Consider the following 10,785-nt stretch of genomic DNA (forward strand, 5'->3'; position numbering starts at 1 on the left):
TCATTTTTCACCTGTTTCTCTTGAGGAGTAATTTAATTTCTTCTATCCAGTGTTTTCTTTTGAAGGTCTCTTATGCTGCTTTTTTTTTTTTCTTTTATGAGGCCCAGTTATTGTTTTTGCATGGGTTAAAGCACTGTCGGTTTATAGAAGACCACCTGAAAATGAAGGGAAGTCTCCTGCATGAGCAGGGCAAAGCACACTGCAATTTGGTTTGTAAAAGGAATGATTTTTCTGGACATTGTCCAGGTTAAACAGGGAGATGGGAATATGAAAATCTGTTTGAGTGTGTTTCATTCTGTCTTTCCGTGGGCTGAAAATGATAGGGCACGTATAGTCTGACATGAAACCCTGTTAAACTGTCCAGGTAAAATAAAAGGTCTTAAAGCAGTCTAAACACTAGGTAAGAGATGGTCACAATGTCAGACTTCCCCATTGCAGTTGTTACAAGCAGATTTATTGCCTGCATGTGAGCTTATTGCAGATAGATATGCCTTTGATGAGATATTAGGCTCCAAAATATCCCGCCAAAACTTTTGATTAATTAATGTGACTACGTTTAAGAAACAGACCAACAACATTCAGGTTTATTGGTTTACTTTTAAACTCCTGTATCAGGCAAAACTGTCTTGGGTGGCTTTGAAGACAGTCATATGATTTGACTTGAGGCCCTTAATAACCAAAGTTTTTAACTCCTTGGAATGAAATTTAATTTTTTTAGCTACAAAAATAATGTTTCATGGTCTCTCCATGTACATTTTATCTAAAGCCTGTTCCATGCAGTCTTTATCCCCTAAAAACTCAGTGGTCAAAATTGCCCTAACAATCCATGCAAATCAATCAATGTTCATGGTTTAAAAAAAAAAAAGAAAAAAAAAAAAAGAAATAAAACAAGTCATAGCTTCTTTCTGGGGCTTTGTAAATCAGCATAGTTGATGAGAGTGACTCAGTGCTGTTTCCTGCTGTTCTGTTGTCTATAAAACTCTTCCGTTTCCACGTTTTGGTCTGGATGTGCAATACAAAAGGCCAGTTGTTGCTCTGCTGTGGAGCAACCGGGACGTCTAATGTCAGAGTTGATTGTTGGTGTTAATGCCAAATAAGGTTCTGTTTCTTCATCACCCCGGGGTCCTTCTGTCAACTCTTCTAGTCCAGTGGAGATCCCGGCTTGGAACCTGAGCACATTAGGGACTGGCATGACCTTCATTGGGGCCACGGGGAGAGTCACTCTGGCTCCTTCCCCTGAAGACGTCTGTGTGCGAGCTGATAGCAGACCTGAAATGTGCAGAGCAAATGAATTTAGCAAGGCAGGAATTTAAAAGATCAGTATCTGTTCAGCTGTGTGGCTGTGCGAATATTGTTTACGCCCATATGATGTTGGATGCTCCAAGGGAAACTACTCTGAGATCTCCATTTCAAGGAATGAAGGAGGAAAAATGTGAATTAGTATTTTTTGAAACTACTAAATTTGCCTGGATTAGTCTTTAAACTCTGAGTTTGATTACTGCGTATTAATTTCTTGATTTCTCTCTTTCCTGACTTCTCAATCTGTGTAAGAAATAATTATTTAAACACTATTTCCTTAAAACAATAATTGTGCAATCAGAAGACACATAGTTAAGTTCCCRCTTTTTTCTTCTGTCGTAAGTAAGGTACCTGTGCACTGTGCGGTTGCACGAGTTGCACCTCTGTCTTTGTAAAACGGCTAAATTGAATCCCAGAGAATGTAAAAAATGCATTAGAAATAATGGGAAATAATCCAGTGCTTATGGATCTCTGCATCTCTGAGCTGAAGCGTATAGAGCTGCCCTGTCCCTGCCAGAGCCGAAAAGCACAACTTTAAAGGCACCAAAGCCTGGGTGGAAATACTTGTTACTGGCTTATATGCAGAATGTTTCCTTCCAAATTTACACCTGAGCACTGTTGATCTCTATTTCGTGTATTGCCAGAATTAAAACCTGAGCTCTTTGGATTGTTTTGTTTTTAAAGTCATTTAAAGTTGTTTTARAGTCATTTTCACACGTTACTCAAGGCTTCTGTGTCAGTAGCCTGGTAGCTTGTAGTTCCTTGTTATTAGGAGCAACGTATGGGGAATCTGATTGGAAAGTTCCACAGACTGATATCAAGGACCATTGATTTTATCCCAAAGATTGGTTGTACGAAGAGCCCTGGTGGGTTAAATAAGGAAAAGCTGCTGCYTCGTTTCGGGGAGGGTTTAGGTCCTATCTTTCCTGAGGGCAGCAGAGCTCTTGGGGGTCACTGGACTYGCTGTGCTCTGTCCTGCTGCGTGTGGGGACGTCCCCAGACCCGATGCAGTGCAACAAAGAATTCAACACTTGAAGTGGACGCAGGGGGGTCGCACCTGCTCAATGCCAGTTTCTTTTTTGTTAGTAATATATGTAGGAAGTTCTTAACTATTTATCTGTATATAAATTTGTTTCTGTACTCATCACTGGCGTCAGATACTGTGTAGATTTCTGCTGATTCCATGCAGTGATGTTTTTGGAGGCACATTATCTTTTGAGTCTTAATTTTAGATCTGTAGTCTTTTTAAACTGCTTTAGATATTAGTGCTCATAGTGTTCTTGAAAACGTGATGCTCTTGGAATTTATATGTACACGGCCTACAGTTCGATTAGAAACACCCGCTTAGGAGGATGGCTTTAACGCGGTACTAAGAAATACTGCAACAGCGCTGGGGTAGGGGTGGCTACAGTTCTGCAGACCCTTGACATGGGAGCACATACGCGTTGCAAGTAGAGATGACCAGGACAGGAACCCAAGAGGAAACACATTCCTGTTAAATGGTTGGTTACACGGTGTGGAGGGAGGTGAAGATGCTTTTGGGGATGCCAGTCTTGGAGCATTCGTAATTACGCGATCCATAAGAGAGGTACCCGTTTTCTTAACTAGTTTGTGCCCCCCGTCCGGTGCCCTTCAGTGTTCTTGGCATTTCCAAGCACTTTAGGAAATGCGTTTGTGCTGCAGGTCTTCCTACCCAGTGCAACTGGATATTGGTCTAATGTTTAGCAGGACATTCTTGCTAGGTAGTCGGGTGGGCTTTTGCCACTTGSCAGCCCCTGCCTCATGATGTTAATAATTCTGGATTCTGTTTAAATCTGCATTAATCTTAGRATCAGAGCACTGAAACTTAATACCCCTCCATTTAAATGTTTATAGTGTACGGTTGATATAAACTTAACTTGCTTTATCATTCGATGCCGCTTCTCTGTACTACAGTGGAAATCATCTAGTTTGCAGTATATCATTATGCCAACAACTGCTTAAAATACCTTGAAAGAAATGTAATTGATAGTTAACTAAATGGCAGGTAATTTGTCAGTGTTCGAGAGCTATGGTCTGCTCTGTGTACTGTATTTGGAGATGGAAGTGCTGAGGCTCTGCACGCCTGAAATCCCCGTTTCGTTCTTCGAAGGTGCTTTCTCTACAGGCAGCAGCTGCAAAGGGAAGCTTTCTGTTGATTGTGTTTGCACAAGCCAGTCTCCATAAACTTTCTTTAGAAAATAAAATGCCAATGTTGTTTGTACAGTTATTTTGTTGTTAGAAGGAGCGATGCTGGGAATTATTGGCTTCTATATAAATGTGTAGAGGAAGCTCTTACATGGCCATCCCTTCTTGAGTGCTGTTGTCTTCTCTGCTCCCTTTCCCCCACAACCAGCAACGTGGGTGCATTCTTGTAGTTTGTAAACGGTTGCTTATCATGTCCTGTGCACAGCAGTGGCTTCCAAAAACTGTGATGACCTCCCTGCTTCCTGCCAGCTGCCCTTGGCCCCATCCCATGAGGATGGAGCTGGGACTTACCTGCTCCAGAGGCAAGAAACAGATCCCAACCATAGCAAGGAGGGGAAGGGCAGTCTCTGGGATAACTGGGGCTTGCGTGGGCTGCCATGTGGGGGGGATATGCTCGGTGTGCCGATCTCCACAGGTACCAGAGAATACGTAGCTATGGTTTTTTCCTCTCTTGGTTTTCACCACTTTGTGCTCTGCAAGGTGGGACTTCACAAAGCAAGGTCCAAACCTGGGCTGTAGGTTTTGGATTGCAGCATCATGTGTGTGTATGTATGTATATATGCACATATGTATATATTTATACAACAGGTGTGCACCTCGTACTTGCTGCTGTTTTTTTCTTTGGTGGTAAAACATGAAATTTGGCTCAAAGTGCTTCTGTGAACTCTCAGACGGAAAAGCCGACGGTGTGAATTTTGTGTGTCCAGAATTGTGCTTTCTCCATTGAGCTGCAGGAAAAAAAACAAACACGATCTGTCGGGCTGATGAAGGAAACGGTGGAAGGAGCCTGTTGTATAAATAAATAGGTAGTACTAGTGAGAGAGCTGTGCTGTTGACAGGGAAAATCAGTCTTCTACTCCAGTGAACTACTGAAGTCTTCCCTCCTTGCTGGTGAGAGTTTAAACTTGAATCTTATGATGCATTTGCACAGTCTGGTCCAGTTATTCGGTTTATAGTGCAGGCTGGTTGGATTCGTGAGGCTTGGAGTTATTGCAAGTCATAAACCTCAAGTTAGCTGATGGTCTGCATAAAGGCAAAAAGGTTGTGGCCAACAAACGTGTATGTACCACCAAATTACTTCTAGTCATATTGGGTAGAGAATGCAGCTGGCCCTAGTTGGGCCCTATGTTCCAGGAGCTGTTGCCTAACATACAAAACACACGGGGTGTTTCTGCTTACTGGCAATCAGCAGAACCGGGGAAACATACGGGGAATTCCTTTTATTACTTATGTGTTTGACGTTCTGTTGGTATCTGTCGCYGTAGATGAACTCTGAGGTTCAACCTCTTGCCGTTTCCCTGTTGGGATGTGTGTCACCTAAGGCAGTTGCCGTCCTTCCTTCCTTCCTCCCTCCATCCCCTCCTTCCTTCCACAACATCCCCCTTCTCCCGCGACGCGGGGCTGGGCGCGGGTTGTTTGGTTTTGCGTTACCACAGACATCCAAGGCAGTTTCGATGAATTTTGCATGTGACCAAGGCCCGGAAATAAGTAATTCATTAGCGGGGGTTGTTATTCTGGCCTCTTTACGAAGCCTGGGGAGCTGGAGGTGTCTCGAGAGGGTGCGTTTGTTTCGCATTTGCACTGTGCTCMGCTCCAGTGAGGGGTGGGCAGCGAAGCCCATGGTTAAAAGAAATGTTAGCTGTTGTAAAAACAAAGTATAAGTGCATCTGAAAAACGACTATAATATAGACATATATATATTTTGTTATGTTACTAAAGGACCACACTTTGAATTGTATGTAAGTAAACGTGGCTGTCTGAACGTTGTGGATTGTAACACTCGATACTACTGAGCTCCTGTACATACACGCAGATACAGCAGAAGGAATTATTTTGTGTTTTAGCATGGTAATTTGTGTATTGTATGTCTGAATATAAACTAAAATAAAGATTGCTAAATTATCTGAAACCACRGTTGTAAAATAAATGTTTTCAATGCTGACATGTGCCTGGGCTTTTCCTTTCCTGCTTTGTAGCCCTGAGCTCACTGCAGCAGCGAGCTGCTCTGGTGGGACCGGGTGCTCTTTTGAGGTTGGTGGTCCTGGAGGTCAAATGACTTGTTGTCATCGAGGGCTTTTTCCCTTTATTCCTTCCACTTGTGACTTGGAGTCCCTGGGCTCTGAGCACTAAGGAGCAGAGACCTGAAGTAAGTAATGATTTGACTTCATGATGAGTGTAGGTAGTGTGGGGATCCTGACTTTATGAATGGGGACAGTCATTTCTGGAAGTTTAACCCATGGCAGGTTATCCTAAAACCGGTTCTGCTGTCCCTGGGGCATCTCTGCAATCCCCTGTTTTTCCCACCTGATGCTCGGGTTCCCTTTTGCTGACACTTGTGCTGTGTTTCCCAAGCTGTGTGTGTTGCAGAACTGCCCGGAGGCCTCCTCGAGCAAGGATTGTCCCACCAAGGACTCCACGTTGGCGTTTCACTGAAGGCACCTGCCTGGATTACGTGGGAAGTGTGACAAACTGAATGTTTTTAAAGCTTAATCCCTGAGCAGAAATGCGTGATACTGTGGCTGTGAAATCAGGCTCGTTTCTCTTATCCCCCCGAGATCACCAGGATTGTAACGCTGGAGACGAGAGCTTCGGCTGTCAAACTCTTGGAGCCTTAAAGAGAGGGGCAGAAACGTCTYGAGAGACCAGCGAGGCACCAGACACGTCGCGGGTGACGCAGGTGACAGCGACCGCTTCCCCGGCGCCYGCTCCTCGCTGCTGCAGCGTCGCTGCCGCCTGGACTGCCCTTTGCATTGGCCTCTGGAAGGCTCCCGTGGATCCACTCAATCTCTTGAACTTTGCTCAGCAGCTTCGCTTAGGAGAACTTCTGTTGTCTTGATGACTCCGAGAGGGACCTGAACGTCCCAATTTGCCTTCCTAGCCTTTAGTGGAGTAGGAAGGCGTTTTCCCTCCTTCAACTGGGAGTGCATTGGAGTCCCTGCACAGACCTGTCCCCTCGGAAGCGCTGGGTGACATTCGGTCCCTGAACTGCGGCCCTCAAAGTGAGACGGATCAGAGCTGCAATGTGGTGGATATTGGGGGTGGACAGAAGTTACCGTTGCTGTTAAAGAAACAATCCTAGCGTGGCCTGGAAGGGGGCCCCGTCGCACGGGCTCTGAAGATCTGTCCACAGCAAAAGCTTCCCTTGCCTGAGCAGCTTGCATCATGCGAGACTGTTTGGCCCTTTGCTGCTACAAAGGGAGATGTAAGTTAAGAGGAGCGGAAGATGTTCCAAAGGCTGCTCTGGGACTCATCTCGGAGCCAAGGGGAGCGTTCGGACAACATAAATCTGGGACTCTGAGCTCTCTGCCTGAACCTCCAAACCTGGATCTGCCACAGATGCAGCGTTACTGTTGCTATAACGTGGGTCTTATTGGCTCTAGCAGCTTTTATTATCCACATGGCTTTCCAGGCAATCACAGGGATTTGGGAGTTAATTCTGCATTGGAGAGAAGCTAGCTGGAAGACGGTGAGTACAAACTCCCAGCATTTCAAAGGGGARCCGTTTTCCGCTCTCAGCGGCCAGGCTCTTCCTGAGTTCACAGGTACGGGCTCGGCAGAGCTGAGGGGTCAGGCCCGTCCTTATTCCAACCCTTTTCAGCACCTGCCTTGAAGGCGTTACGTATGTGGTGACTCCTCTTTGTCCCACGCTCCAGTCCTTGACTCCTTCTAAAACTACGTCTTCTCTCGGCTTGCCTCCTGGCCCGCTCGGATTTGTGGCTTCTAGAACTTCCTTAAGGAATCTCCTGGGCGTTATTAAACCGTCTGAATAATCTACATTTGCAGGTAGCCAACGAAGATGTCTGGTTCAGTCCTGAGGAACCGTCACAGGGATGGCAGGGAGGTCTGGCAGCCTGGACACACTGCAAATCTGCAGCCCCAGAAGAGCCTGTTGGCGAGGAGCTCCGCTGGCATTGGCAAGCACGCACTCCGGCAGGTTTGTTCCGTGTTTTTTGGGTGCCGCATTTGCTTTCTCTGCGAGGTTCCCTCGGGAGGCCTCTCCATCCTGCTCTCTGCGCAGCTCCTGCTGAGCTGCTCCCATCGCCCAGGGTTTCCGCGAGGGTTTGCAGCCCAGCTGCAGGTGTGTGCTCCCGCTTTTGGACAACAGGAAGGAAAAACAAAACCGAAGACACCCCAGAGCTCACTGTCCTYCCTTGTTTGCTCTTGTTCCCTTTGCTCCGCTCCAGGCCTCTGCCGAAGGCTGAATCCACAAGGAGGAGACCCTCAGTGTTCCAGTGTGATGGACAAGGTGCCCACCCGTCCCCTCAACCAGGGCATCGGGAGGACAAGGGGCATGAGATGGACATCCACGTGCAGCAGCAGGTTGGTAGCGCCTGGGGAAGGGAGTCCTGCTCCCGTGGGAGTTTTCAAGCAAGGTAACAGCCCTGGGGACCCTACTGCTGTCATTGAATGGTGGTGTGACCTTGTCTGCAGGCRGAGCCGAAGCGTGGGATGGGAGTCCTTGTCCCTGGTGGGATTCAGGCCTTCAGCCCTCATCCCCAGGTACCTGCAAGAACACTGAGGTAACGTGCACAGGATCAGGATCCTTTTTGGGCTGCAGCACTGCCTTTTAAGTCCATCCTCCAACAGCTGTTGGCTCGGAAGCAGCAATTTGGTCCCAGCTGGCTGGAAGCGCTGGCTCTTGGCACGGATCGTTTTTCCTGTCTCCTGCTGCACCTGGGGATGAGCGGAAGGGCGGTGGGTTGAAGGTGATGGGGGATTGATGATCCCCTGGCTGGGCTCTGCTGTGAAATCTCCCTCACATCCAGCCCATCACCGGGGGCTGGTGGCTGGATGGGCACGAGGTGGCTGCTGTCCCCTGGGAAAGGGTGTCACATCCCACCAGGCGTCACCGGCCACGCAGGGATAGAGCTCCTGGGCTTAGCAGTTTAGAAAAACAGTGTTCTCTGCTGGGAAATTTATTTTCTGTTGTTTCCCCCCATAACAAAGCTAAGACTCTTTACGTGTGTATTTCTGTGGCTTGTATCATGGGTTATTTGTGTGTATGAACTTCAGCTTCAGTGCAGGACGCAGCCTCGTACCCAAGACCTGGCTTTCCTGGKGGGACAGCACGTGGTTTTCGCTGAGCAGTACGGAGCAGCACCGTTTGCTTTCCGGACCTTGGGGGGCACTATGGACCTCGGCCCTTCCTTGCCGCTGAAGTGCTGGGAACCCATGTGTGGTGGCTGCTGCTGTGGTTGACGAAGGGTGTTCTGCATTTTTCCTGCTGCCCGTGAGTTGGTGACGTGTCCTCGCCTTGTGCTGCGCCCTCGGATCAGGACACCCATAGGACACAGAGGCAGGTTCTGTGGGACACCTGGCTGTGCATGCGCCCTCCCGGAGGGAGAGCAGCTCCCTGTGGGCAGGAGAGGACCCAGTGTCTCGTGTCCCTGCCCGCATTTGAGGCACCCGTGCAGGACAAGCGGGTGAGGTTGGTGCAGGGTGTGATGGGGGCGGTGGCACGAGGAGTGACCATGCCAGGGTGGTTGTGATACTCTTGGGGCTGCCATGTGCTCTCGGGAAAGCTCCCGTGTAGATGCAGCAATTTAAGACACCACAGAGCTTGGGCTTCATTAACTGCTGGCCCAGCYGCCTGCTGCGTGGCACTGAAAACTTGCTGCAGAGCTCCCAAGTGTCACATCCCCGAYGCACTTGCGAGGTTCATGAAACTGAAAAGCCTCGTCTGGGTCGCTGGGCTCGTGTCCCAGCCTGGCAGGTCCTTAGGAAAGCCTGTGTCTAACTGCCGGCTGTCATTCCCTACCTGCAGGACACTTGGGAAGCATTTGCCTAAGGTGCCCTTTGGCCCCCCTGGATGCTGGGCAAGGACAGGAGGAGCTGCCGGCGGAGTCGCCTTCCTGCATGGAGGTGCCCGGCACCGGAGCCACTCGGCAGCCGGAGCCACTCGGTACCCGTCCAGCGCAGCAGTATCCAGGGCTGCTCCTGGGCCACCCACAAGGTGAGGACATCCACGGGATGCTCTGGGATACTGCCTTGCTATGAGCTTGTCCTGGTGAGGGATTTGGGGCCYGGCCTGCTGGGAGGAGCTCAGCCGGTTGGGTATCCTGGGTCTCCTCCAGGAGTGCATGTCCCGCTTTGTGATCCCAGCAGCATGTCTGTGGCCGGCAATCCGTAGGGTACAGAGCTCTCCCCCTTCCTGCCTCCCCCACCAGGGCTCCAGGCCCTTCCCAACACCCTCCTCATCCCAAAGCCCATCCCCAGCCTCCATTCACTTGCAGGCACCAGGGACAGAAAACTGGCCCACGAGAGGGTTAAAGCACGCGGTGCTGCCTCGGCAGCTTTAACAAGCTCCCTTTCCTTGAAGCAGTTGCTGCTTTTATCTCTTTCTTACTGTTTTTAAAGGGAGAAAATAGACCCACAGAGGCAAAACGGGCCCTGGGCTGCTTGCAGTCTCCTCTGCAGCCCCCTTTGTGTCCCTGGCAGCCACCGCCCCGTGCAGCCCTTTGTCGGGGTTCTTCACCCTCGGGAGGAGGATCCCGTGCGGATCCTAAAGCCTTCCCAGCCCATGTGGGGCACCCCATGTGAATGGGTTTTATTTCCCCCATYCCCAAAGGCGCCGCCTGCCCAGGCCCCTGAGCTGAGGCTTGAGTCTACCGCCAGCGCATGGCCCTTTCGGCCGTTTTCTGTGTGATTTTTCTTTTCTTCCCCCCACCCTGCCAGACCGCTCTCCACATTCAATTCATTAAAGCTGACGAAGCTGCAGGGACTTTGGAAATGTTTCGGGTGCGAATGGTGACCCGCAGCGGAGCCGCCCGCCCCGCGGTCCGGTCCGGTCCGGCAGCCACCGGCACAGCAGCCCCGAGCGCCGCTGCAGCCCCGCGCTTGCCTAGGGCGTCCTGCATGTGGGCTCCATCGGCTCCAGGCCACCTCCATCAGCTCCGTGCTGCCATTCCAGGTGAGAACCGGCGTCCAGCAGGAGCGGTGGGGACGCGACGGGGCCGCTCCTGGTCCGCGTGCTCGGTGCGGGGCGCTCCGGGGCCGCACGTCCCGGCACGGTGGCGGGTGCTTCACTGCACAGCGGGGCCGGGAGCCGCGGGGCGGAGGGCACGGCCGCCCCGGCGGGACCCCCCTCTCCTTGGCTCTCACTTCCCTATGCTCTGCAGCAGCAGCTTGTTGCTCAGCGCCTTCTGCGCCAGCCTCTCCTCGCGGGACATGTCGAGGAACTCGCGGAGCAGGTGGAAGGTGAGGTCCAGCGAGTTGGGCCTGCCCTCGCGGCGCCGCGCGCCCGGCAGCGCCCGCGCCGCC

Source organism: Nothoprocta perdicaria, unplaced genomic scaffold (assembly GCF_003342845.1).
Source record: "Nothoprocta perdicaria isolate Ctin4 unplaced genomic scaffold, notPer1 scaffold_3, whole genome shotgun sequence".
NCBI classification, from domain to species: Eukaryota; Metazoa; Chordata; class Aves; order Tinamiformes; family Tinamidae; genus Nothoprocta; species Nothoprocta perdicaria.